The sequence below is a fragment of the Parus major genome, chromosome 21 (assembly GCF_001522545.3).
Source record: "Parus major isolate Abel chromosome 21, Parus_major1.1, whole genome shotgun sequence".
NCBI lineage: Eukaryota > Metazoa > Chordata > Aves > Passeriformes > Paridae > Parus > Parus major.
The window spans coordinates 2,133,267-2,138,160 of NC_031789.1; positions in this window are offsets into that span (position 1 = coordinate 2,133,267).

The following is a 4,894-nucleotide window of genomic DNA, read 5'->3' on the forward strand; positions in this document are numbered from 1 at the left end:
ACGGACAGGCACACACTCGGTCAGTGCTCCACTGCTGAGTGTTCCCCTTGCCCAGCACCCCAGGAACTGCAAGGACAGCCCAGCACACACACAGGGTCCAGCAGGGGCCAGGAGCTGCTCCCATCCATGGCTCAGGAAGTCCTCTGCCTGACCTGACAGGGCCCATGGCCAGCTGCTCCTTAGCTCACAGGGCTCACGTTGACAATTCAAGCCCAAACTCCCCCTGGCATAAGGAAAAGAATTTATTAACTTCCATGGACCACTGCATGAGGGGGTGAGCAGATAAAGATACCCACTGCTTACTCTGATCCTCTGCCAAAGCAGTAGGCAGAGGGGAGCAGCAGCAGGATGAGTCTAAAAAAAATACACAATCTATACCCACAAAAACAGACAGAAGCCCAGTTGTAGACCAGGATTTCCCCTGTCCCTCACCCAAGCTCCTCCATCATTCTACAGTCAATTTTTTTTGCATTCAGGCTTTTTTCCTAAGCCCATGAGAAGCTGTATTTTCATCTCACCTCTCTGTAGTGAGGAATTGGTCAGCACCAGCTTCTGATGGAAGAAGAGGGAGGAGCACTGGAGTTGCTGGTGTGTTTGTGGCAGGGCAGCAGGATCTCTAGCTAAGATAACCTTGTTGTTGAGCTCCAGCCTGGGCCAGTGCTGCCAGGTTCTTGCACAATCCTGGACAAGTCATTTAGGGCAGAAGTTCACAGAGAGCTCCAGCCAACTCCCAGATCATGGTTGCTTTATTTCCCAGGCTCGATTTCAGGAACTGATTCAGCCCATGAAAGGGACAGATCACCAATGGGACCAAGGTGACAAAACCAGTAGAAATTCACAAGTACATTTCAGTAGCTAGAACTTGTTTATTCATAGTTTAATCAGTTCAGGATTATTCTTTGCAGTTTTTGAAGCAGTTACTTCTGTCATGCTCGATCTTTTTAAAGAGGAACAACAGCCAGGAATGTTTTTCTGTTTTGCAGAGTGTGAGCAGCCAGGGGAAGCAAAGTAAGACACCTTCCAAGCACAGCACCCCAGAAGCACCCCATGGAAAAGTGCCAGACAGGGAGAGAGGGAGGCTGGTTCACACAAGATAAGGCAGCAGGGAAGGCTGGGTCAGGTCAGTGCTGACAATGCTCTTGCAATTACCACTCAGAGTTTGGTTTTAAAAGGAAGCAGCTGCTGCCATCTGCAAATCAAGACCTAGATGGTGGCCAAGTACCAGAGACACTGCTGTCTCTTGGGAACAAGAGACAAAATCACTGGTCTGTTTTCAGCTGTGTGCAGGAGCAAGCAGCAGAGGCAGCACGAGCAGATCCACCAGGCAAAACTAACCCAACAGCAACACTGAGATTTTGGGAGCTCTTCATACTCCCACCAGTTGGGCCCCAATGACCCAAATTGCATTCTCTACTGGAGGACAATACCCACTTACATTTCACCCAGTGTAAATCCCACTAACACACTCCAAAACCACTCTGGGATGTGAAATAGAGCACATAAAGGACAGAGAACTCAGGAGATTTGTACATCAATCCAATGTAACACTAAAGCAGCTGCATAGCTGCACTCTGTCAAATCTCCTTTCTGAGAACCCCTTAGGACAGGAAGGGCAGACAAAATGATACACAAAGGGAACCACCCCAGGTCAGATGAACCAGCACAATCCTCGGAAAGCCCTTCAAGGCCACAGGCAACAGCTCACTGGGGGTGTATGACAGGTTTGTGTAATGCCATGAAACAACTGCTCAGGAGCCTGGGTGACTCAGCTCTGTAGGGGAAGATGCCACAGCTCCTGAAAACTCTTCTCTCAGAGGTCCTATCAAATGTGCCCATCTCTACTTACTTGACACCTTCCCCATATTTTAATTAGGGTCACACTATGTATAATGCCCAGCACATTACTGGGAAGGAGAGGGAGGAGAGGAGTGAAGAACAGAGCTGACCAAAGAAGCTGCCTTCTGGGAAAGCTGCAGAGAGCTCAGCCTGTCTCCCTGATCTCCCAAACACCTCAGTAAAGATGACCCTCACTGTATCTGATGTTCAACAGTCCCATTTCTTCCATGGCAAAAGTTTCCCAGTGCCCCACAGGGAAACAGGCAAGGGAGGGAAAGAATATCTCAACTCCAACATGACAACAGAGCAAAGGAAAGCTTGGAGAGAAAAAACAGCCACCATTTTAATACAATCTTAGTACCAGTCAGCATTACAGCAGCCATGCAGAGTCTATGCCTGCACCAGAAGGTACAGAAACAGCAGGATTAGCTGAATCAGCTTATATACAGTGGAAAATTTCCATATATCATCTAAATCAGCAAGGGAGGGACTGAGCTTAGGTTATGCTTAAAATTATCTTCTGCTCAGGAAAGCAAGTGCTGCCCTGGAGCACTCTTCCCACCAATAATCAGCCTTGGACTCCAGTGTCTTGGTTTGGATTTCAGGTGAAAGTATGTCCCCTACAAGAGGCAGGGCTTTTTTCCACATTAATTACTTCCCTGCTTAGTCCTCGATTTCCATATGTCAACTCCACTGACAACAGCACAGTGGGAAAACAAACTGTTTGTCACCAGAGCACAAAGGAGTTTACCTGATACACTGTGGGTGTGTTCCCATCTGCTCCCTAACCCTCTGGAGCAGGTTTGTTCTCCTACCTCCTCTTCCCTTGCACTCCTTTTGGTACCAGCTTGACCCTGAAAAACAGGGTCCACTAGTTCACCAGGAAAACATTGTGCAGGATGTCACATTTCCATGCAATTCCTGAATTTAACTGTCTCTCTGTACAGCTTAATGGAGCTGATGTGAAGGATGTGTGGGAACACAGCCCAGACAGGGAAAATAGATGATCTCTGCTTCAGAGACACCAACCAGCTGATCAAGTGCCACTTGCTTTGAGTAGCCAACAGAAGCAAGAACTCTGCTCACTACCTGATTAATATTAGGAAATAGAGGCTCACAATGAGAGCCAATCAAAACCCTAAATCACAAACCTAATCCTTCTTCAGGAAGAAGTGGCTGTTTAGTAAAAGGCTTACATGAATAACCCAAATATTTTAATAAGAAATTGTGGTGTCACCAAGCTGCTCTGCAGCCCTCAGCTCAAGTTTGACACAATTCTCAGGCATCTTCCCATCAGAGATGTTTGGTCCTTTACACAGGAGCCCATTAGCACATGTAAGGCCAAGCTGTACAGGGCTTGGAGCTACCCAGCCTAGTGGAAGGTGTCCCTGCCCATGGCAAGGGATGGAATGAGATGGGCTTCCAGGTCCCTTCCAATCCAAACCAGTTTGGGATTCTGGGATTTTGTGTACCAGCTGGTTAAACAGCCAGTCCAAACCTCATGTTTTATTTATGCTCATGAGCTGCTCCAGGTACCTCAACAGCCCTCAGAGGTGAAAGGACAACAACCCTGAGCCACATCTGCAGAGGAAAATGGTCTGTCAGTAATGTGAGGAAATCCCAGCTCACACCACACACTGGTTTGCCATACCAGGATGAAAAAAGTGTCACATATTCCCACCTGCCTCCAAGCCCTGTGCTTTCAAACCCACTAGCTGAAAGTGGCAGCTCCAGAAGGAGAAGTGAGTGGTGGATTTGCCTGCTTTTGGCAGTTTTTTCATGCTTTCATATGGGAAGGAAGACAGTCACCACAGAGCTCATTCGAGAAACTGGCAAGAGAGAGCACATCTCACACACCTGGCATCAGACAAACCTCTCTGCCACACTCCAGCAAAAACCAGGCAGAGTGTGAAACAGCATGAGAGCTGCTTGAGCTCATTTAACCAGTCACAGGCTATGACCTAGCAGATGCAGGGAGCTACCACACTTCAGCAAAGCTAATGCAACACTAGGAAGAAGGAAACAGCACCACTCCTTGAAAAGTATGTTTTTCCATCATTTAGCACTTCCTGGATTCCCTCCAGAGCCAAGTTTAACCTTGTGGCCCTGATTTAACAGAACAGACTTTATTATTCAGCCAGTAAGAGCATGCACAGATCACTGCCATGAAGATGTATGCAGAGGGACCACCTAAGGACATATCCAGGACAGAAAAGGCTTGACAGGGTAACCCTGAAGAAGCCATGAAGGGTTGTCCCTCCACTCCAAAGGCAGTTTCCTGCAGGTAATCCCCTGGTCTTGCTGCTGGCTTTAGACATAGGGATTAGGATTAGGTGTTACAAGGTGAAGAAGCTGTAAGAACAGCCACCAACATGCAGCAGCATAACCTTCTCCAGGAAGCCCAGAGTCCCAGCCAAACCTCCCCACAGAAGGCAGCAATTAAAACAGAATTGCAAAGTTGAACAGCAGCACTAATCACTATGAAAAGTGAAAAGACACATTTTACACTAAGATTTCAAATTAGAGTACCCAAAAATCAGCTTCTTAAAAGAAAAGTGAGGTTCTTTCTGATGTGTTTTAATAATAAATACAAATTATTATCAACAGTGTAAGACTTCACTATTCTTCTGGAGCATGAACAAAAGGTGTGATGAAGTGTGTGCAGTTTTAGGATAGGTATGATGTTAATTGTCCCTTTAGGCTTTCTGCTATCCACCCATGAGCAGGGAAGAACAGAAAACTTCTTGAGAGAAGAGGTGCAGGAGCCCAGTAAGTCCCAAAAGCCAGCTTTTACTACTTGGGATCATGCACACTGAGCACTTCTTTTGTTAAGAATACCAAACCATCTCTTCAGAGGGGTCTGACAGCAAAGATGTTGCATCAAAGATTAGAGCAGTTTTGACAGGACTGAGGTCAGAAGCAGACTGACAAGGATTAAACATTAAGGAAAGACCCAAGCTAGCTGAGAAGGAGGAGAGGGGGGCTCACAAGGGATAAAAGCTGTATGTACAAGTCCTTCACACTCAGGAGAAAGGCAAAGGAAATAACTACCCTCAGG